The sequence below is a fragment of the Canis lupus genome, chromosome 2 (genome assembly GCF_003254725.2).
Source record: "Canis lupus dingo isolate Sandy chromosome 2, ASM325472v2, whole genome shotgun sequence".
Lineage (NCBI taxonomy): Eukaryota > Metazoa > Chordata > Mammalia > Carnivora > Canidae > Canis > Canis lupus.
Genome location: NC_064244.1, coordinates 6,544,579 through 6,569,098, shown reverse-complemented (window position 1 = coordinate 6,569,098; position 24,520 = coordinate 6,544,579). Strand labels below are relative to the sequence as shown.

Below are 24,520 nucleotides of genomic sequence, written 5' to 3'. Positions count from 1 at the left end.
TTCTTCTGATCATTAGGCTTCAGCTTTTGTGTTCTGCTATGATTTTAGAATAATGAGGTAAAACTTTGAGAGGCCTTGGCTGTCCTATGTCCATATATACCCCAGTTACTCCTGAACATCAACCAAATAAAGGCACCCTTTGGAATGCCACTGTCTTGGACTATGAAAAATGGAGACATGCTTTACAGATATGACCACAGTTCTCCTTACAACTTTGCAGTTGGTGTTTAACTACACATGGCGGCTAGATTTTATTCAAAACAAATTAAGCAGACTTGATTTTCTTCTACTTATAAGCAGGTAAGTTTAACAAGGTTAAAAGTAAAGGACTCTGGGGAATCTTCAAGTTAGTGGAAATCATTTGTGCTTTTCCAATTAGTGAGAAAGAGTGCTTGGAAAAATCAGAGGCATTTGAGAAGGAAGAAGAGAATTTTAACAGTGGATAAAGATAAAGATTATCTTCCAAAAGGGAAGCTGGTGTATACCTTAGAACAATTATTAACCCATGTTCAACAGTTACTGTCCTAAAGTAATGATCTGGGGGAGAAGCCATAAGAGAACAGAGTTGTCCTCATGGAGCTTACAGTATTGGGGAAAGTTGTACATAACCATTTTTACAGTTGGATAACTTTACTATCAGTGAAAAACAGTTACTTCATCGATTGGCAGTGTTTCATCAGTTGCCAAATGGGCTGTGCAGACAGTAACAGCAGGAGTTTAGACGACAGAATTCTGCAGACTGGAGAGGTCAGAAATGGATTGGAAAAGCTAGTATCTGAGTTTGGAAAGGAAATAGGCAGAGGAGGTAAAGAGAATCTCAGTAAAGGAGGTTGGCATGTGTTAAGAGACTGATATAAGAGAGCTCAAAGCATATTTGGTGTGTAGAACTAGGAAGAAAAAAAAGGAGAGAGAGAAAAAAGCCAGAAGGAGAGGCTGAAGCCAGATCCTTGAGGGCTTGATTTTCAGGCTGAGGAATTTTGATTAAATAATGGAAGTTAATGTTTCCCACACTGGTTCTGTGAAACAGTAATGCCAGCAGATGCCTTTTGAATAAAGTGTTCTATGGCTAAGTAAACTTGGAAAGTGTTGCATGCTAAGTGTGTATGCCCTCCTGGTGACTTAAGATGCATATTGGTATTTAAAGGCTATGATTAGCTTCATTTAAGCCAGCATTTACAAGCGCATTTGATCACAAGGTACATATGGGGGAGGGTTATGAGGAATAAGAACATAAAGTACCTATCAACAGTGAAACAACCTAGAATTTGCAATTGGATAGTAGGGAGGCTTTGACCATGTTTTTGAAACAGGAGGTGGTATTATCAAAGAGATATTTGATATTATCAAAGAGATATCAAGCATCAGCTTGTAGACAGATTAGAAAAAAATATACATAAAATATTTGAAAGGACCCTTATGGAGAAAGGTTCTGTTCCAGGTTTTCATTGATTTGGTTTTTCATTCTTTTATGCCTCCAGAGATGTTTATTAAGCAAATACTATATGTTGGGTGCTAAGCAAGGTAAATAAAATGGTGAAGAAAGGAGAAATGGTCTTTCCCATCATGGAGTTTAGAATCTATAGAAAGAAGATAAATGTTGATTTAAATTTTTATAGATACTGTTAAAAATGAAGAAAGAGGGACACCTGGGTGGCTCAGCAGTTAAGTATCTGCATTTGGCTCAGGGTGTGATCCTGGAGTCCTGGGATCAAGTCCCATATCAGGCTTCCAACATGGAGCCTGCTTCTCCCTCTGCCTATGTCTCTGCCTCTCTCTTTCTCTTTCTCTCTCTCTCTCTGTCTCTCATGAATAAATAAATAAAATCTTTTTTTAAAAAAAATGAAGAAAGAACAGAGAGATGACCCTTCTAACTTTCTTGTTGAACAATAATGCTGAAAGAGACCATTTCACTTCCCCTAAATATGTCACTAAATCTTGTTAAAATAATTTAACATCGATGGTTTCAGGGTTTAAGTGTAGCTTTATTTAATCTTGAACCAGCTTAACATTTTGAAAATAACATTTTAAAATATCAATTTGGAGAACAGAAGGAAATATAAGAAGAGAGAGAGGAGTTTTTATTTGTAATATTTTTACTTTTGTTTGACATATATGCAGAAAAGTGCTCATATAATGAATGTACAACTTAATTAATTTCACAAACTGAACATACCTATGTAACTAAAACAAAACATAATGTTATCAGCCCCTGGAAACACCCCTCATTTTCCTTCCAATTATGACCTTCTCTGCCCATCAGAGTAACCCCATCTCTAATTGTTTCATCACAGATTGTATTTTTTGTGTGTGTGTGTGTATATAAATGCAGAAATATGGTCATCCATTACATAGAGTTTTAAAGGAAGACAAGAAGGCATATTTAGTTCTAAATATTCTATAATTCAGTGGTTCTCCAAATTGGTCACATATTAGAAGCTTTTAAAAGTTGCTCACATCCAAATTCTACCCAAATAGATACTTAATATAGTTGATAAACGGTGAGACCTGGGCAACTGCATTTTAAAAGCTCTCCAGATAATTCTCAGGTTGAAACACACTACTGTAATGTGTTGAAAGTAAATCTGTAGATGTTTACATAATATTGGAGTCAGCTTTATGCCCAACTGTCTGACTAATATTTATAAACCTAGTCTTTCTGTATCTAGATTTTAGGTTGGCAGAAAAAATAGATATTATACGTGACTAATAACCCTCCCACGATCTGTCACCTGGGCAGCAAACCATTTTTTTAAATTCAGTATTCTGTGGGAGGTAAATACAGTTGCCTTGTTTTAGAGCAGCCTCTGCTTATAAGACATTGGAATGTTATCACCTACTGGATTGCAGAACTGTCAAATTTGTGTCAAAAGGCATTACCTGCCAGAACCTGGGACGGAAGAGCAGTGAATCATTTGCTTGAGAGCTTTAGGAACCCCTTAAGCCTGCAGGGGTTAGGGATGGCCCTGGGGACTGGGTATAGTTTTCTTCTCAGGGCCCAAGGAAGCCTTCAGGGTAACTAAGGTAGTTCAGACTTAGAAGGATACAGAGTTGAGCTCTCAGGAATCTAGAAAAGTGGAAAATATAGAAGCATCTGAATTCTATGAAATGATTTTCTAAATGATTTAGCTTGAGGATTGATTTAGTAGCAAGCTAATAAAAGTAGATACATTTCATTTATTTTTCATCTTTTCTCAGAAGTTTTCTCCTGTTAGTAAATTTTTGAAAGACTTTTATTTTGCATGTGATAAATTGTAATTTCAAGAGTCTGGAAGAGGTTCATTAGGATTAGCTGAAGGACAATTTACCTTCCCTGAAATACAATGGAGTCTGTGGTTCCATACTCAGAGGCTCCATTTGGCAAAGTCTCCTAAAGAATGCTTCTCCCCACTGTTCAGAAGAGCTTGCGCTGTGCCACTCTGGGATGCCTTCATACTATCTATGGTGATATGTTGAATCTCAGCCATTCAAGAGCCTGAGATGTTCCTTCCTGTTCTCTGAAGAACATGTGTTTGTTTCTTGCCTTTTTGTATTTCCTATGGTCTGAATTATGTTTGTGTTTTAAAGATATAGCAGTTAGTAAGAGATAAGACCCTTGCTCTCAGGGAGCATATAATCTAGTAGAAGATAAAGATAAAATTAGCTAATAAATAAGAATTTCAGATAATGATGAATGGTATGGAAAATACAAAACAGAAGAGGCAGCATTTGAAGACCACTCTGAGTAGGTGGCTTGTGAGGTGAGATGCAGATGAAGAGAAGGAGCATTTTAGTGAACCCCTGGAGCAATAGCATTCCAGGCAAGAACGGCAAGTAGAAAAGGCTTGAGGCTGACATAGGCTTTGACAGGCTTGAGAATCAAAATCAAGAAGCCCAGAGTGCCTGGAGCACAGTGAGCAAGAGGGAAAGCTCAACGAGGTAGGCAAGGGTGTTATAGAGGGCGTTGGTACTAGAAGGAGTTTGGATTTTATTCTGAGTTCAGTGGGAAGTCGTTTGTGTCCAACAGGTTGATTGCCTTCAATTTATTTTTATTTTAGCATACAATTAACCAGATTTTTAAAAAGCAGAATGAATCCATTTTCTTTCTCAGAATATGAAACATGTATGAATTTTCTTCCAGCTTCATGTTAAAATCTGGAGGATTAGTACCATAATCTCAAAGGAAGATATGAGGGAGATGTATGTTTAGATTCTTGCCCTTTACCCTATTAATGATTCAACTTGTGGTCTTTGGTCATTGTTAATTGAATTTGGCTTGCTGAGAGCTACAGATTTCTTTAAAAACCTGTATTTTATAAAATTACATTTTCTATGTAGTGAAGGTAAATATGGAAGGAAACACCAGTGTGAGACCTTCATCAGATTTTAGAATGATATTTGCTTTTAATTTGATGGCCTATTTTTTTTTTCAAAACACCTGGGGATCACTCCATGCCTTTTGGCAGAAAAAAGGAAGAAATGAAAGCATAGATTGAATTCCTATCACTTTTAAATCCTGAAAGAAAGTCAGACAGGACCCTTATTAAGTTAGTCTAGAATGCGACATATATAACCTTCACACAGTGATTTATTTAAATGACCAACCTTAACTAAAGTGATCAAGTTTTTATTTATTTTTTTGGAATTAAAGCATAAATAAATGCTGATGGATTTTCTTTGGATGTTTCCTTTGCTGACACATAGAACTGGTTGGGTGGATGCATGCATTTAAATCTTAGAGAGATGTACACAGGATGAAGTGACTCGTAGATGAACAGGGCTTACAATTGCAAAGTTATTACACATGGCAGCTTATTGGCATATAAATTAAACTGCTGCAAGGTAGAAGAATGGAGGAAAAAAATTAGGTTGCTGTGTGAGATCAAATTAATTCAGGAATCATTTGGACATTTTATTCCTCTGAAAATAGTTTGCTTAGAGGTCTCCAGCTGTGTTTGGCATCAGGCCATATTCATACTGAAGGAAAACGTGCTTTAAGACTTGAAGTTATACAGTACACAGTGGTTTCGTCTGTTATGCTCATAAATAGATAGATGCTTTATGGAAATAATTCCTGGTAGGAGGTGAAAGCTAGAAAGGGCAGAGAAAAGAGTGGGACACAGACCTGCTTTGGACAAACAGGGCAGGAGAAATCCCACAGGCCATGGCTCAGAACAGAGACAGGGCTACTTGAGGAGAAGAGAAGGATAATTAGCACCAACGTAGGGATTACTCATTGGAAAGCTGAGCTGCATATCCCCACTAGAGGGGCGCAGCACCCTTCTCCTCTCTCATCTCCTGGATCTCACCCTTAATGCCACTTCTTCAGAGGGGTCTTTCCTAACCATCTTACCAAAACTTCTCTTTCTGTTATTTCCTATCACTGAACCTAGCTTTTTCCTCCTCCATGATCATTTCAAATTGTATATTCATTTATGTGTTTATGTATTTATTGTCTCTCTTCCTTTCTAAATTATTCACAATTTGTACTAGATACAAATTGTCAGTGTATCCCCAGCCATTAATTCAGCACTTAACTCTCCGTGACAGATGGTAGGCAGGTAGGAAATATTTGTTGAAGGAACACATAGGACCCAGAGGAATCAATCTGCAAACTGCTATGGATTGGAATTAGGCTGTATCCCTGGTACAAGAGCATAGGGAATGCAGCTGTGGTTAGGGTATACTCACACAGATTGGAAATTCCATACTCAGGTAAGCCTGAGGAGATGACACTTCAACATGCAAATCAGGTTGGTGGGGGTGCCTGACACTACCTCATAAATACTCCTAACATCCTGTGAAATAGGCTGGGGAAAATCACAGTTTCCATGTTAGTATGGATAAAGAAACTGCCCGACTTGCATAGCTTATAAATAGCAGAGCCAGGATTTGAACTCTAAGATCAGACCCTGCGTTCCCTTCAATTTCCTCTTCTGCCACTCTGTATGCTTAGCAGTCCCAGAAGTTGCAAATTATGGTCTTTCCCCCAGCCAACACCAGGGACTCGTCCCTCAGTTCTGTAAAGCTTCAGCCTCCTAAACCAGTCTGCTAAGTCTCCCCCTCTGAGTGCTGCTGCATCCAGCAAGCACCTTTTGCCTGGGAAGATTACCAGCTCTGATTACTGCTTCTTGCAATGAAACAGTTGAGCCTAGGGCTGGTCCCAAAGAAGAAATGCCTGAATCTAAGACTATTTTAGGCTTCCCCTAAAACAGAGATAGGCTTATATAATCTCAGAGCAGTCATGATGTTCAAAGCTAACTGCAGAGCAGATTAAAGTTAGATATAGCCAGGGTATTTCCACAATAAACTGTCCTCCCAGGGCCTTCGGCAGAAGAAAATGCTACCACTTTCTGATCACCTGCTGTGTGTCAGGCACTTAACAGAGATTATTGTATACAAATGACCGAAGGTTAAGTGTGACATTATCTAACCAAAGCTCTGAGTGATGCTCTAATTTAGAACCACATTTATAGGATTGCCCAGTGGCTACGAGTCAAGATGGAACTACTTGGTAGTCTGGTACTCTGCCAAACACTGAAAATCAGCTGGCTTGCTTTCCCTGCCTCTGCTGGGCAGTGATGCCCTATTCCAGTATTGGGGGACTATCCTGCAAAAAGTGCAAAGTGCAGATTAGGAGAGCAAGGGAAGGGAACACCCAAGTACTCTGTCTACAGGCTGTGCTACCTCTGTTGCCAAGGAAATGGACTGTGAGTAAATCTCAAGCAAGGAAAGATTTGGAGTTAAATTTATATCTTTTAATAGACACTTTTGCCTCCGTGTGCCCCTTCACATGTTAAAGGTGCTATGGTATTTATTAACGTTCCTTCCTATAAAATCCTTATATTTAAAACATTCCTTCCTATAGACGCTGGTACGGCATAAATAGTAAACATAGGTAGTAAGGTTGTTGATACCTTTATATTGTTCATTATTATATATTTATTATATTATTATTATTTACCTAATCTATAGAATTATCCAAAACTTCTAGAGAAAATTCTGAAGCCACCTTTCTGCTTTTTTAGCTGTACATAGTGCTATTCAAAGAGCAAAGCTTCTCTTCCTTGATTAAAAAGTTTCAGGGACAGGAATTTTAAAATACTTGATCTGAAATCATGAGTGTAACTTCACAGTTTTGGAAAAATCTAGGATTATATATGATAAAAAAAATTTAATTCAGTCCTATTTTAACATTCATTTAAAAACCCAACCTTTACCATAGAAAGCTAAGGTATCTATGGACATGTGGTTCTTTTTCCTTGTAACTGATTTTACAACATCATGGAGAGTGAAGAAAACTGGAAGTAGGGTCAGTGCCCTGGCAATTAATGCAGGCAAAGGAATTTAGCTCCCTTACTAAAGCAAAATCTCCAATATATAGCATTAGGAGGAAACTATGTAGCTAATTCCATTCCTTCCCAGTTCCTCAGAGCACACCAAACTCTATACAAATAGACAGGCTATGATCTCTGCCTGGAATTATTGTCTACTCCTTCTCACATGACTAAAGATTGATTTCCTGTCATGCCTTAAATGTCACCTCTCCAGAGAGGCCTTCTGGTCTCCTTTATCCATGGTAACCTCCCTCACTGTTGTTTTCTATCTTTGCATGCTGTTGGTCTCTTCAGCAACATTTTTTTTTTAAGATTTTATTTATTTATTTATGAGAGACACACAGAGAGAGGCAGAGACACAGTCAGAGGGAGAAGCAGGCTTTACCCAGGGAGCCCTACGTGGGACTCGATCCGGGGTCTCCAGGATCACACCCCGGGCTGCAGGCGGCGCTAAACCGCTGCGCCACCGGGGCTGCCCTCTTCAGCAACATTTATAATAATTTATAATTAATACTGTTTTGTTTATTTATTAATGGGTAGTTCCTTCATTTGGTTTCAACTCCAATAGTTCAGGGACTACATTTTTTGTTTACAAATATATTGTCCTTGCCTAGCACAGTGCCTGTCACATAAACTAAAATATTTGTTGAATAAATGACTAAATGAATGACAGAATAAAGAAACCAGAGTGACAGGATGGCCAACTGAGTACTTCTGCCTTTTTCTAAACATGTTGAGTCCTCAATTTAACTTGCTTTTATTTTCATTAGCTCTGAGAAATTTGTTGCTTTAGTCCTGTGGCCCAGGAACAGACCTCCATGCTCAACCTTGCCTGGTTCCTTACTTCCTGAACCCTGGCCAGCTTCTACATGGTAAACATCACTGTACAGTCCATTATACAGAAAATACTTTTAAATCCTTATCACGTTCAGAGTCAAGACCTACAAAGGCAGATTTCAACTCTGTTGCAGTCCTCAGCATTCCTATTTTTACTGAGTTCTGCTCTCTGTGGGACAGGTCTTCTTTCCAGAATGACTGACGTTATTGAGGACCTAGCTTTTTACATGACATATCATCTCCTATATGCAAGAATGTGGCTTTTCTCTACTGATTCAACCTTTTTATCGTGGCTGAATATTCTAATTCTAAATTCATATAATAATGTTTTATCTCTTATTCTGTTGCATGTTGTAATGTGCACTGGATTAGAAACATGAACATTAATTCTGGATAAATCATTTCCTATGTGGCTTCCATGCAATTAAATGTAGAATTGAGCTCATGAGGTCTAAAGTAATACTACCTGGAATCAATCCCATTTCTACCATTGACTAGCTGTACAATCTTAGGGAAATGATTTAATTTTTATATGCCTCAGTTTCCTCATCTGTAAAATGTAAATAATAATAGTACCTGCCTTGGGGTGCCTGGGTGACTCAGTCAGTTAAGCATCTGACTCTTGATTTCAGTTCAGGTCATGATCTCAGGGTCATGAGATTGAGCCCCATGTCAGGCTCCACACTCAGTGAGGAGTCTGCTTGGGATCTTGTCTCTCCTTCACACACTCCCCTCATTTGCATTAAATAAATGAATAAATAATAAGTAAATAAATTCTTTTAAAAAATAGTACCTGCCTCATAGGGCTGTTTTTGCAAGTTAAATGAGATAATACATGTAAAGCTTAGAATAGGGTCTAATACATGAAACATTATATAAATATTAGCTCTTATTTTGATGATAATGTTATCTACTAAAGCCTGTCTCTATATTTTCTGTCCTGTTTCTCATTATTAAAACAAAGTTGCTATGTGAGATAAGCTCTAAGGTCTTTTCCAGATCCATCCAGATCCAAGAGTTTATGCACTATTTCTAAGCACCGAATTCTCAAAGGTATAATATCTCCTTAACATGAACTGAATGCAAATTCAAGACAGTTTCTTTCTGGAAAAACAAGCCATTTTTATACTTGCCCCAGGCTTTAAATAAAACTGCCCTGAATAGAGGTTCTCTGCTCTCCTACAAAGGTTCTAAGCTTCAAGATACACCTTGTGAATTCATCTTCTGACCCTCCAAATCCCTTTGCTTTCTTGTATCTCTGGGTTTCTTTTGCAACTCTTACCCCAGTTCCATACATCTTCCAAAGAATGCCAGGATTTTTAAAAAACAAATTCAACTATGTCACTATGTAAAACTCCTCAGTGATTTCTGATTAACTTTAGGATGAAATTTCCGTTGCTTGATATGGCATACAGACCCTCAGTGACTTGGCCTTGTCTACAGATCCAACCTCCCTCTTAACACCGCTCCACACTTTGTGCATCAGCAAATAAAGAGAGTGCTTGTACTTCCCTACAATCATAATACTACCCCATGCCTTCATGCCTTTGTATGTCATTTTTGGTATCTATCACAAAATTGTGTGATTTGTCTTGAAATGCTGTAGGCCTACCATAGCCAACCAGTCGCAGGACAACTTCTTTTATGTGGTTTATATGCTTCTAAGAGTAACCATCATGGAGGAATTGCAGAAAATATTTAAGACAATAATAGCATTAAGAGAATAGGCTATTTCTTCCCTAAATTTTACTTTGAAAGGTATATTCTATTAAGCCTAATTAAGTTATAGCCCTACAGCAGTCATTTAAAAACTCTACTCCTGGGCACCTGGATGGCTCAGTGGTTGAGCATCTGCCTTTGGCTCAGGTTGTGATCCCAGAGTTCTGGGGTCAAATCCCACATCAAGCTCTCTGAAAGGAGCCTGCTTCTCCCTTTGCCTATGTCTCTGCCTCTGTGTGTGTGTGTGTGTGTGTGTGTCTCATGAATAAATAAGTAAAATCTTTAAAAAAGAAAAAAAACAAACACTCTAAAAGTAGACCTCAACTCATGCTGAAGGAGTGGATATACATTGGAATATTCCTAATTTAACCCAACAGCAGGACAGCAAAATTAACATATAAAAATATAAAAGAAGAAGACAATTTTTGAAGCATCCAATTTTGGTGAAGCAAGAAGTTATATTAGTCTCTCTATATATTGTAGGACCCTTTAAAAATACTATTTATTGCTGTGCAGTCTTACAATAGAGACAGAATTATGTCATTCAAAATGTAAGTGTGTCATTCTCATCCAAATCCTAACCATCCCAACCTTGCTTAGCTTCTGAGATCAAAGGAGATTGGGTCCATTCAGGATGATATGGCTGTAGACTGAAGAGCTACATTGATAACTGATTGACTTAACTTTTATTATTTTTATTATTTTTTAAGATTTTATTTATTTATTCACAAGACACAGAGAGACAGAGACAGAGACAGAGAGAGGTAGAGACACAGGTAGAGGGAGAAGCAGGCTCCATGCGGGGAGCCTGACGTGGGACTCGATCCCAAGTCTCCAGGATCACGCCCTGGGCTGAAGGCGGCATTAAACCGCCAAACCACCCGGGCTGCCCCAACTTTTATTTTGTGATAGATGGAAAACAAATATTTGGAAAAGTTGACAGAAATGTCTCCAAAAAAAAGTAACAAAATAATTCAGAAATTCCGAAACGAACAAAGGATTTTTGAAAACTTTATAGAGATACCTACAGAACAACAAAATAATAAAGAGAGCTCAGAAATTAAAACAAAGCAAAAAAAGAAAACAGCAGCTTAATGCAGAAATCAAAAGGAAAAGGAAGTTTGGTAGGAAAAATGATTATTATTTGTGATCCTCTAGATAAATTCCATATGCTTTGCAGTTTCATAATGAGAAATGGACCACCAATTTGATGTGGAACTTGCTAACAGCTAGCACAAAAGGGGAAACATAGTTACATGATTTGAGCCTCTCTGAAATAAAAAAGCAAACTACTTTTAGTACATTGAGTAACAAAGATTCTCATAGACAGCTCTGTTGTACTTTCATGTTTCTCTGACAAAAAGCAATAAAGAATTAGAAGTATTTGCTGAGACAGTCTTCAGTGAGACTGCTCGCATGACTCTAAAGTGCAGTTCAGCAAAATCTGTAAAGGACCAACCAACATGGCATCAGAATGCAGTACTGGGACAGTATGTTATAATTCATATACTTAAAGGTATTTGGAAGAGTAATTATTCTTATTCTTATTATTATCCTTTCTTGGCAACTTAGCTTTTGCCACATTGGTTAGCACAGAATTTAAAAGTTTGTACTCTGACACTCAGTGTGCAGTGTTATATTTTATTATTTGAGAGTCTTATTATCACAAAGGATGATTGACCAATATCCATTTTACCAAAGCCTATCATACAAAATAAATTAGGCTATGCTGTGGTAATGAACAATCCCAAACTGTCAGTAGTTTAAAACAAAAATATCTATTTTTGGTTCATGCTGTGCATCTGTCATGGATCAGCCAGAGGCTCTCTAGTCCACATGCCTTTTTGCTATTCTCATTCTGGGACTCAGGCAATGATATGTAGCATTGCTGTCGCATTACAGCTCCTGACCAAAAGTCATATCCATTCCTAATTTTAAGAAAGAGTGGAAATGTAATCTTACCACTGTGTGGAAGGAGAGAGGGGGAAATTTGTGATCAGCATTAATTACTAAACAATGCTGAGGAGCCAGGTTGAAAAGTTTCTCTTCAGAAAATATGGAATCAGAAGGTAACACACCCAGAGCTAATATTCCTCTTTGAAACGGTATTAGATCTAATATTTTCTATAGAATTGGGCACTTAGGGGCACCTGAGTGGCTCAATTGGTTAAGGATCTACCTTCAGCTCAGATTATGGTCCCAAGGGTCCTGGAATCAAGCCCCAAATGGGGTTCCCTGATCAGTGGGGAACCTGCTTCTTCTTCTCCCTCTTCCATTCTCACTTGTGCTCTCTGGTGCTATCAAATAAATAAATAAAATCTAAAAAAAAAAAAAAAAAAGAATATGGGCACTTAAACCAAAAACCTACTAGAACTGAAAATGAATTCAGTAAGGTTGCAGTATAAAAATCAGTATACAGAAATCCATTGCATTTCTATACAATAATAATGAAGTAGCAAAAGAGAAAACAGTCCCAGGGGATCCCTGGGTGGCTTAGTGGTTTAGCACCTGCCTTTGGCCTGGGGCGTGATCTTGGAGTCTCGGGCTCGAGTCCCACATCAGGCTCCCTGCATCGAGCTTGCTTCTCTCTCTGCCTGTGTCTCTGCCTTCTCTCTCTGTGTCTCTCATGAATAAATAAATAAATAAAATCTTAAAAAAAGAAAACAATCCCATTTACAATTGCACCCAAAATAATAAAATACTTTGAAATAAACTTAACCAAGGAGGTGAAGATCTATACTCTAAAAACTATTAAACGCTGATGAAAGAAATTGAAGATGACAAAAACAAATGAAAAGATATCCCATACTTGTGGACTGAGAGAAACAATATTGTTAAAATGTCCATACTATCCAAAACAATCTACAGTATCAATGCAATCTCTGTCATACCAACAGCGTTTTTCACAGAACTAGAACAGATAATCCTAAAATCTGTATGGAAGCACCAAAAATTCCCAAATAGCTAAAGCAGTCTTAAAAAAAAAAAAAAAAGAGCAAAACTGGAGGTATCACAATCCTAGATTTCAAGATATGCTACAAAGCCATACTAATCAGAACAGCATGGTACTGGGACAACACCAGACACAGATCAATGAAACAGAATAGAGAGCCCAGAAATAAACCCACAACTGTATGGTCAATTAATCTTTGACAAAGGAGGCATAAAGCTACAATGGGAAAAAGGTACTTCCTTCAATAACTGGTGTTGGGAAAGCTACACAGCTACATGCAAAGAATGAAACTGGACCACTTTCTTACAGCAAAATAAACTCAAAATAGATTTAAAGACCTAAATGTAAAATGTGAAACCAGAAAATTCTTTGAAGAGAACATGGACAGTAACTTCTTTGACATCAGACATAGCAACATTCATATGTCTCCTGAGGCAAAAGAAATAAAAGCAAAAATAAACTATTGGGACTACATCAAAATAAAAAAATTGCTTCACAGCAAAGGAAACAATCAACAAAACAAAAGGAAAACCTACCGAATAGGAAAAGATATTTGAAAACTACATATCTGATAAAGTGCTAGTATCCAAAATATATAAAGAACTTATACAACTTAACACCCAAAAAACAAATAATCCAATTATGAATGGGCAGAAGACATGAACAGGTATTTCTCCAAAGAAGACATACAGATGGCAAACAGACACATGAAAAGATGCTCAACATCATTTATCATCAGCAAAATGCAAATCAAAACCACAATGAGATATCACCTCGCACCTGTCAGAATGGCTGAAATCAAAAACACACACACAAAAAACAAGTGTTGGCAAGAATGTGAAGAAAAAGGAACATCTGTGCACTATTGGTAGAAATGCACACTAATAAAGCCACTGTGGAAAACAGCATCAAGGATCCTTAAAAAATAAAAAATAGAATTATCATATGATCCAGTAATTCCACCACTGGGTATTTACCCAAGGAAAATGAAAACATGAATTTGAGAAGATATATCCCTATGTTTCTTGCAGCATTATTTATAATAGCCAAATTATGGAAGCAACTCAAGTGTCCATTAATAGTTGAATGGATACAGAAGATGTGGCGTATATCTAATGGAATATTATTTGGCCATAAAAAAGAATGAAATCTTGCCATTTGCAACAACATGGATGGATCTAGAGGGTGTAATGCTAAATGAAGTAAGCCAGTCATAGAAAGACAAATACCATATGATTTCACTCATTAGTAGAATTTAAGAAGCAAAGCAAACAAACAAAAGAGACAGACAAAAAAAAATAGGATTTTTAAATATAAAAAATAAATTTATGGGTACCAGAGAGGAAGTGGGTTGGTGGATGGGTGAAATAGGTGATGGGGATTAAGAGAACACTTATGATGAGCACCAAATACTCTGTAGAATCACTATATTGGGTGGGGATCCCTGGGTGGCTCAGTGGTTTAGCATCTGCCTTCGGCCCAGGGCGTGATCCTGGAGTCCTGTGTCGGGCTCCCTGCACGGAACCTGCTTCTGCCTCTCTCTCTCTCTCTCTCTCTCTCTCATGAGTAAATAAATAAAATCTTTTAAAAAAAAAAAGAATCACTATATCATACACCTAAAACTAACACTGAATGTTAATTATGATGGAATTAAAATGAAAAATTAAACTTTTTAAAATTTTAAAAAGAATATGAGTGAGATTCTACTATTTATGCTACAAAACAGTAATTTTCATGTTGTAGTTTATACAATTAAAGAAATTCATGTCATACTTTACAGATTCTACTACAAAAAAGTAATCAATCTGGCTATAGAATATGTTTATAGCATTCTTCAAGGTAAGTTATATATCACAAATAAGGAAAAGATACACTCTATATGGGAAAATCTTTCAAACTCTAATGACACTGCAACAGTTATCCAACATGACAGTAACCAGTTGAATTCATTTATTTAAAACAAAACTGCCAGAGTTATCCATTCATTTCTCCTTATGCCAGAGGAGGAAGAAGGAAATTTCAAAGTTTCTTTGACTAACAAAAATATTCAAATATTTACACTCTTCAGAAATCTGGGATTCCAATCTGAATATTATTACCAGGGCACTTGATTTAAATACTCAGAAAAGAAGATCCCCTTTAGTATATGGATATACTAAAGTTATGTCCATAGAATATGGCCATAATTTCTGATGTGCATGTTTCTTTATTTTTTTTTATTTATTTTTTTTTATGATAGTCACACACACAGAGAGAGAGAGAGAGAGAGAGAGAGAGGCAGAGACACAGGCAGAGGGAGAAGCACGCTCCATGCACCAGGAGCCCGACGTGGGATTCAATCCCGGGTCTCCAGGATCGCGCCCTGGGCCAAAGGCAGGCGCCAAACCGCTGCGCCACCCAGGGATCCCTGCATGTTTCTTTAAACTAGTCTTCTTCATTACAGAAACTTTATAAGGACGTATTTTTAGGGAACAGAAAGCAGAAACAGAAAGGATGATTACAATTACAAATTTTTACATGAATCCCCATATCAGATAAAGTATAGTTGGTATTTTTGCAAACTTTTTTTTTTTACCAACTTCTTAATGTTTAGAATTAGATACTTGGAATATTATCTCCTTTTGATAAAATGTCTTAGCATCTTTTTTTTCTTCCACTTATCAAGAATCTCTTTCACAAATAGCTGCTAATTGCTAAGATCTATATGAATAAGGGTATTGTTGGCTTAGCCCAGAGATTCTCTACTTTAGCAATATGGACAGTTTGGGCTAGATAATTCTTTTTGAGGGGTGAGAAGGAGTATATTGTATATTGTATATTGTAGGATGGTTAACAGTATTTTTGACCTCTACTCCTAGATGCCAAAAGCACCATTTTCTCCATCATGACATCTAATAATGTCTCCAGACATTTCTGAATGTCACATGGCAGATGATTTCCCCTAAATGAGAACCACTGGCTTAATTGAATTAGAGCCCATCACTGGAGGGTGGATATAAAGTCAGCATCCCCTGAGTATCATGGACTTGACTGTGCATTGTTGTTCTAGTTACTATGACTGCATAACAATTTACCTCAAAACTTAGTGGCATAAAACAGTCACTTACTATGCTCATGGAATCTGTGGGTCAAGAACTTTGACAGGGTACAGCAGGAATGGTCTTTATTCTACAATGTCTAAAGCCTTAGCTGGAAAACATAGAGGGTTAGGGTGAAATCTTCTGAAGGCTTCTCACTCATACATTTAACATGATGCTCACTGTTGGCTGGAAGACTATAGTAACTGGAGGTGTGGCTGGAACATTTACACCTGGCCTTTCCATGTGGATTCCTGGTTTCCTTACAAAATGGTGTCAGTGTTCCAAGGACAAACATCCTAAGGAAAAGAGAGCCAATTGTATTGCTTCTTATGATGTAACTCCGAAGTCCCATAACATCATTTCTAGCATACTCTGTTGGACAAGGCAGTTACAAGGCTCAAGAAGAGCATATGGGTTAGGACAGAGATCGATGTACTTACTCATCTTTGGAAAAAATAATATGCCACAGAGATGGATAGCCCTTTGATGATATCTGAGTTCTGTTAGTAATGAAGAAGGGAATTCTATTTGGATAGACAACCAACAGTGTTTACTAATGTATCATTATATGATAAAATAGTCCAAAGAAGAAAAAATATCCCAAATAGTTAATAAATTCTAAAGATGATATTATGTAGAACTTTACATTTTGTCTAAACTAAAACAGCGACATTGTAAATCCCTCCATTTTACTTATTTTAGCACAATATGTAAATAAATACAAAGGTGATAATAATATAACTTGATAACCTGGCTCAGTAAAATCTAAGTGTATAGATGAATTTTTGAGATTCCATCAAATGAATTTAGCAAAAGTAATGGCAGTTTGCTGATGATATGAAAGCAACAGCAGAAAACATCACACAAATAATGGCGCATATGAGAACTGTGTCACCATGCATTTAAGGAGTCATTGTGTCCTACACAAACTGTAGTTGTGGGAAGCTGGAAGAGTAACCGAATGAAGGCAGACCTGTGAATTGCAAAAGGCTGATCCACAATTTGCTACTTACATATGAATTTTAAAACTCACAAAATAAGGTTATATATTATTTATGAATACATATAAGTGGAACAGAAGCAGAAAAACATATTCTGGATGCTTTTTACATCAAATTCACTTCAGTGCTTTTCTCTGGAAAAGGCAGGAGACAACGAGATTGGAAGGGAATTAGGAAGCATCTACTAGAAATGATAAAGTTTTAAATTTTATTTAAAAACCCAAAGCAGGGATGCCTGGTTGGCTCAGCGGTTAAGTGTCTGCCTTCTGGCCCAGGGTGTGATCCTGGAGTCCCAGGATCAGGTCCCATATCTGGCTTCCTGCATGGAGCCTGCTTCTCCCTCTGTCTATGTCTCTGCCTGCCTCTCTCTCTCTCTGTGTGTCTCTCATAATAAATAAATAAAGTATTTTAAAAAATAAAAAAATAAAAATAAAAAATAAAAACCCAAAGCAATTAATAACAAAACTATACACATTTATTCATTTATGTGGTGTGCAAATGACAAGGTTATATTATTCTCAGTTTCCACATTTAAAAAAAAAAAGCTTCACAAAACAAAAAGATAAAATTGTATTAAGAGTCATGTCAGGAGCTGAGCTGGAGAGGTGCCTGGGTGGCTCAGTGGTTGAGCGTCTGCCTTTGGCTTAGGTTGTGATCCTGGGGTCCTGGGATCGAATCCCACATCAGGCTTCCCGTAGTGAGCCTGCTTCTCCCTCTACCTATGTCTCTGCCTCTCTCTGTGTGTCTCTCATGAATAAATAAATAAAATATTAAAAAACAAACAAAAAAGAGCTGAGCTGTCAGGTGTCAGAATAGCTGATTAAGGCAACAAGTCAAAATGAAAGTAACAGACAAGCCTTTAATCACTTAAGGGAATAGTATAAGCAAGAGGCTAAAAGCAAGAGAAAGTGCTGGCTTCCCCATTATTTCTTTTTTTCCCCATGTAACAGCATCAGGTGGAGGTCAAATGAATCGGCATAGGCATGGGGAATCTTCTCACTGCTGAGGGAGCCCTGAGTAAAAGGCTCCTGAAGTTTTGTGGATCTGGGAGCTGGCTGGGGAAGGGCTGAGAATCGAACAGTACTGAGTTATAGTGGAGAAAAATGTCTTCTGGGTCCTTCAGTTAGGAGATCGCAGGATGAAGGCACATATACTGAGAATGCATATATGAGTAGACCGTGGCTGGCCAGAGGGCCAGAGTCCTAGCCTGTCAATCCCTACAGAGATGGTAGTGCATCAAGATTGTGTGTCAGGCCTGGTGTGGAGAAGGCAGCTTTTCCCCATGAGGCCTGTCAGGTAAAGCCCTTGTAATTGTCCATAGCTGTCCTGAAAAATGATACAGACGTTTTTGGCAAGAAGTTGGACTCAAGACTCAAAATTAATGAGTTTTTGAGTTGACTCAAAATGAATGAGTCTCCCCACTTTGAAAAAGTCATGTAGGTGAGAAATGGAAATTTCTATTAAATAGGAAATTTAATAACGATAATTTGAGACTGTAGTACCCTGCTTTCAATAAACAAAAGCACATCTAAACAAAAGGTCAGCAAGAAAATAATATAAATGAGCTGGGCCCAGAGACAACGATAGGATATTCCCCTAAGATCAGGAAGAAAATAGTAATGTCTACATTAGCAATTCTAGTCAACATTGTACCAGAGGCTCTAACCAGAGCAACTAGGGGAGAAAATGAAATAAAAGGGATGTGATTTGGAAAAGAAGAAGTAAAACTGTTTCTCTTTGCAGATGGCATGATCCTATATAGAGAAAATTTTAAGGAATACACAACAACACTATTAATAAATAAGTTCAGCAGGGTTACAAGGTAAAAGATCAATAATAAATCAACTTTATTCCCTTATTTACAACGGACAATCCTAAAATGAAATTAATAAGATAATTTCATTTAAAATACTATCAAAAAGAGTAAAATATTAATGAATGAACTTTAAAAAGTGCAAGACTTGTAAAGTGAAAACTATAAAACATCATTTAACAATTAAAAAAAGACCTACATATATGGACTTCAGTAATTAGAGAGCTTATTTTTTATTTTAATAATAAATTTATTTTTATTGGTGTTCAATTTGCCAACATACAGAATAACACCCAGTGCTCATCCCGCCAAGTGCCCCCCTCAGTGCCAGCCACCCATTCACCCCTACCCCCGGCCCCCCTCCCCCTCCACCACCCCCAGTTCGTTTCCAAGAGTTAGGAGTCCTTATGTTCTGTCTCCCTTTCCGATACTTCTCACCCACCTCTTCTCCCCTCCCCTCCACTCCCCCTCACCACCATCTCCATTCCCCAAATGAATGAGACACACAATGTATGTCCTTCTCCAATTGACTCACCCCACTCAGCATAATACCCTCCAGTTCCATCCACGTTGAAGCAAATGGTGGGTATTTGTCATTTCTAATGGCTGAGGAATATTCCATTGTATACATAGACCACATCTTCTTTATCCATTCATCTTTTGATGGACCGAGGCTCCTTCCACAGTTTTTAAGATGTCAGTACTCTCCACATTGATCAACCGATTCAATGCAATCCCTATAAAAACCCCAGTTATCTTGTTGCTGACTTTCCCATACTGAGCCTGTAATTCATATGGCAGTACAAGAGGCTAGAATATTCAAAACAAATTCAAAAAGAACAAAGTTTGAGGAATCATACTTTCTAATTTCCACACTTACTAGAAAGCTGCAATAATCAAGAGTTACATAAGTTACTGGCATAAGGATAGATCAATGGAATATAAATCAGTGGAATAAATTGAAAGTCTAAATATAAATCCTTACATTTATATCCAGCTGATTTTTTATAAGGGTGTGAAGACAATTCAGTGGGGAAAAGAAAGTCTTTTCAACAAATGATGCTGGAAGACATAGATATCCACATGCAGAATAATGAAGTTGGATCCCTATCTCATACTATATACAAAAATTAACTTAAAATGAATCAAAGACCTCAATGGAATAATTAAAACTATAAAACTCTTGGAAGGAAACACATATAAATTTTCATGACTTTAGGTTAGACAGTAGGTTCTCAGAGATGATACCAAAACCATAAAATAAAATAGATGTTAGATTTCATCAAAATAAAAAACTTTGTATTGCAAATGAGACCATCAAGAAAGTGAAAGAGGGACGCCTGGGTGGCTCAGCAGTTAAGTGTCTCCCTTCTGCTCAGGGTGTGATCCTGGAGTTCTGGGATCCAGTCCCACATCAGGCACCCTGAGGGGAGCCTGCTTCTCCCTCTGCCTATGTCTCTGCATTCTCTCTGTGTCTCTCATGAATAAATAAGTAAAATCTTTTTTAAAAAAGAAAAAAATGATGAAAAAAAATAGAATGGGAAAAATGTTTACAAATCATGCATCTAGAGGATCCCTGGGTGGCTCAGCTGTTTAGCGCCTGCCTTTGGCCCAGGGCACGATCCTGGAGTCCCGGGATCGAGTCCCACCTCAGACTCCGGGCATGGAGCCTGCTTCTCCCTCCTCCTGTGTCTCTCTCTCTGTCTCTCTCTGTCTCTGTCTCTGTCTCTCTCTCTCTATATATATATATATATGTCTATCATGAATAAATAAATTAAAAAATTTTTTAAAGGGCAGCCCCAGTGACTCAGCGGTTTAGCACCGCCTTCAGTCCAGGGCATGATCCTGGAGACCCTGGATCAATCCCACATCGGGCTTCCTGCATGGAGCCTGCTTCTCCCTCTGCCTGTGTCTCTGCCTCTCTCTCTCTCTCTCTCTAGTGTCTCTCATGAATAAATAAACAAAATCTTTGAAAAATAAAGGTAGCATATCTTCTCAAAATAAATAAATAAAAATTAAAAAATTAAAAAATTAAAAAATCAAAAAAAAACAAATCATGCATCTAATAAGGGACTTGTATCCAGAATATATAAAGAACTCCTGTAACTCAATAATAAAGACAGATGACTCAATTTAAAAATGAGCAGAGTATCTGAGTAGATTTTTTCCAGAAAGTATATACAAGTGGGCAATAAGAACATAAAAAGAAGCCCAACATCATTAATCATAGGGAAATGCAAATCAAAAACTGTAGGATACCACTTCATACACACTAAGATGGATGTAATAAAAAAGACAGGCAATAACAAGTGTTGGCAAAGATGTGAAGAAATTGGAAACCTCACATATCTAAAATAATGCAAGCCATGTTCTAAAAACAGTTTGGAATTTCCTCAAAATGTTAAACACAGAACTACCATATGACAACAATTTCACTCCTATGTATATAACTAAGAGAAATGAAAACATGTTCGCACTAAAACTTGTTTGTAAATGTTCACAGCATTTTTCACAATAGCCAAAAAGTGGGAACAACTCAAAAGTTTATCATCTGATAAATGGATAAACAAAGTGTACTATATCCATACAATGGAATATTATTCATGAATAAAAAGGAATGAAGTACTGATAGATGCTACAGCATGAATCAACCTTGGGAAGATTATGCCATATCAAATAAGGCAGTTTAAAAAGACCACATATTGCATGAATCCACTCTAGGAATTTTTCAGAATGGGCAAATTTATAAAGAAAGAAAGTAGATTGGCCGAAACAGAGGACAAATGGACAGTGATGGCTAATTGACACAGGGTTTCTTTTGGGGGTGGTAAAAATGTTCAAAAATCAGCTGTGATAGTGGCACCTTGCTGGCCAATTGGTTGGTTTTGGCTGAGGTAGAGATCTCAGGGCTGTATGCTCTAGCCTGCATCAGGCTATGCACTCAGCAGGGAGTCTACTTTGGATTCCCCCTCTCCCTCTGCCCTTCCTGCTTGTGTTATCTCTCTCTCTTCTCTGTCTCTGTCTCTTTCTCTCTCTAAATATAAATAAACCTTAAAAAAATTGATTCTGATAATGGTTGTACAACTCTGTGAATAGAGTAAAAAAACATTAAATTGGACACTTATTTAAATGAATGTTTTGATATGTAAATCATATTGCATTAAAGTTGTTTACAAAACTCACAGTAGTTCTTGTTTGAATAATAGTGTGGCTTAGGTTGAACTTACCTTACCACACATAATAATTAGAAACCCTAGACTAGGGATCCCTGGGTGGCACAGCGGTTTAGCGCCTGCCTTTGGCCCAGGGCGCGATCCTGGAGACCAGGTATCGAATCCCACGTCGGGCTTCCGGTGCATGGAGCCTGCTTCTCCCTCTGCCTATGTCTCTGCCTCTCTCTCTCTCTCTCTCTGTGACTATCATAAATAAATAAAAAATTAAAAAACAAACAAACAAAAAGAAACCCTAGACTATATATATATATGTGTGTGTGTGTGTATATATATATATATACTATTTAAGGTATATGTGTGTGTGTGTATGCACACACACACACACACACATATATATATATTAGAAACTCTGGATTTTTTTTCTTTTTCTTTTTTTTAATAATAAATTTATTTTTTATTGGTGTTCAATTTGTCAACATACAGAATAACACCCAGTGCTCATCCCGTCAAGTGCCTCCTTCAGTGCAATTCAACCATTCACCCCCACCCCCCGCTCTCCTCCCCTTCCACCACCCCTAGTTCGCTTCCCAGAGTTAGGAGTCTTTATGTTTTGTCTCCCTTTCTGATATTTCCTACCCATTTCTTCTCCCTTCCCTTCTATTCTCTTTCACTATTATTTATATTCCCCAAATAAATGAGAACATATAATGTTTGTCCTTCTCCGATTGCCTTGTTTCACTCAGCATAATACCCTCCAGTTCTATCCACGTCGAAGCAAATGGTGGGTATTTGTCATTTCTAATGGCTGAGTAATTTTCCATTGTATACACAAACCACATCTTCTTTATCCATTCATCTTTCAATGGACACTGAGGCTCCTTCCACAGTTTGGCTATAGTGGACATTGCTGCTAGAAACATCGGGGTGCAGGTGTCCCGGCGTTTCATTGCATCTGTATCTTTGGGGTAAATCCCCAACAGTGCAATTGCTGGGTCGTAGGGCAGGTCTATTTTTAACTAACTCTTTGAGGAACCTCCACACAGTTTCCCAGAGTGGCTGCACCAGTTCACATTCCCACCAACAGTGTAAGAAGGTTCCCTTTTCTCCGCATCCTCTCCAACATTTGTGGTTTCCTGCCTTGTTAATTTTCCCCATTCTCACTGGTGTGAGGTGGTATCTCATTGTAGTTTTGATTTGTATTTCCCTGATGGCAAGTGATGCAGAGCATTTTCTCATGTGCATGTTGGCCATGTCTATGTCTTCCTCTGTGAGATTTCTCTTCATGTCTTTTGCCCATTTCATGATTGGATTGTTTGTTTCTTTGGTGCTGAGTTTAATAAGTTCTTTATAGATCTTGGAAACTAGCCCTTTATCTGATATGTCATTTGCAAATATCTTCTCCCATTCTGTAGGTTGTCTTTTAGTTTTGTTAACTGTATCCTTTGCTGTGCAAAAGCTTCTTATCTTGATGAAGTCCCAATAGTTCATTTTTGCTTTTGTTTCTTTTGCCTTCGTGGATGTATCTTGCAAGAAGTTACTGTGGCCGAGTTCAAAAAGGGTGTTGCCTGTGTTCTCCTCTAGGATTTTGATGGCATCTTGTCTCACATTTAGATCTTTCATCCATTTTGAGTTTATCTTTGTGTATGGTGCAAGAGAGTGGTCTAGCTTCATTCTTCTGCATGTGGATGTCCAATTTTCCCAGCACCATTTATTGAAGAGACTGTCTTTCTTCCAGTGGGTAATCTTTCCTCCTTTATCGGACATTAGTTGACCATAAAGTTGAGGGTCCGCTTCTGGATTCTCTATTCTGTTCCATTGATCTATGTGTCTGTTTTTGTGCCAGTACCACACTGTCTTGATGGAAACTCTGGATTTTTATATAATCAGATAAGAAAATTATAATCCACAAAGAAAATTAGGATGGCTTTGTTAATAACAGACAAAATAGATTTCAAATAAAGTGATATTTACAGAAATAAAGAAGTACATTTTATCGTAATGATAAAACTGTCAATACCTTAGGAAGATGTGGCAGTCCTAAACATGTATGCACATAAATAACAAAACTTTAAGATATATAAAGTTAAAAAAAGGTAAAAGCTAAATAAATTCACAATCAAGTCAGATTTTTCACTCCTGTCTTGATGAGATACAATTCAACTACACAAAAACCAGTTAAGATTGTAAGATTTTAAGACACTTGGCATAATTGCTGTTTATAGATCACTACTCTAAACAATGGAAGAATACAAATCCTTTTAAAGTATGTGAAATATTCATCAAGATAGTCAAATGCTATGCCAAACAGTAAGTCTCAATATTTTTTTTTAAGAATGGGGATCACGTGATATACATTCTAGGACTTAAATTGAGTGAAATTAGTAATCAATAATAGAGTAACCTATTAGAAGGCCTCAAATAGTTGAAGCTTAAACATTATCTAAAAAAAACAGTTTGTAAGATAAGAAAATTACAATGGAAATGAGAAAATATTTCAAACTGAATGATAAGGAAAATATAAGATATCAAAATCACACATAACCAAAACATGCTTATAAGGAAATTATAGGAGTATATTAATATTAGAAACAAAATATGAATCATGCTTTCATTTTACAAATCTAGAGAAGG

General features: G+C 37.3%; 1 protein-coding gene across 2 annotated transcripts in view; it reads left to right on the top strand.

Annotated features, from left to right (window-relative positions):
- Window positions 1-24,520, top strand: part of GPR158 (G protein-coupled receptor 158) — a 409,138-nt gene that overhangs the window by 302,519 nt on the left and 82,099 nt on the right. The gene's annotated exons all lie outside the window — the stretch shown is intronic.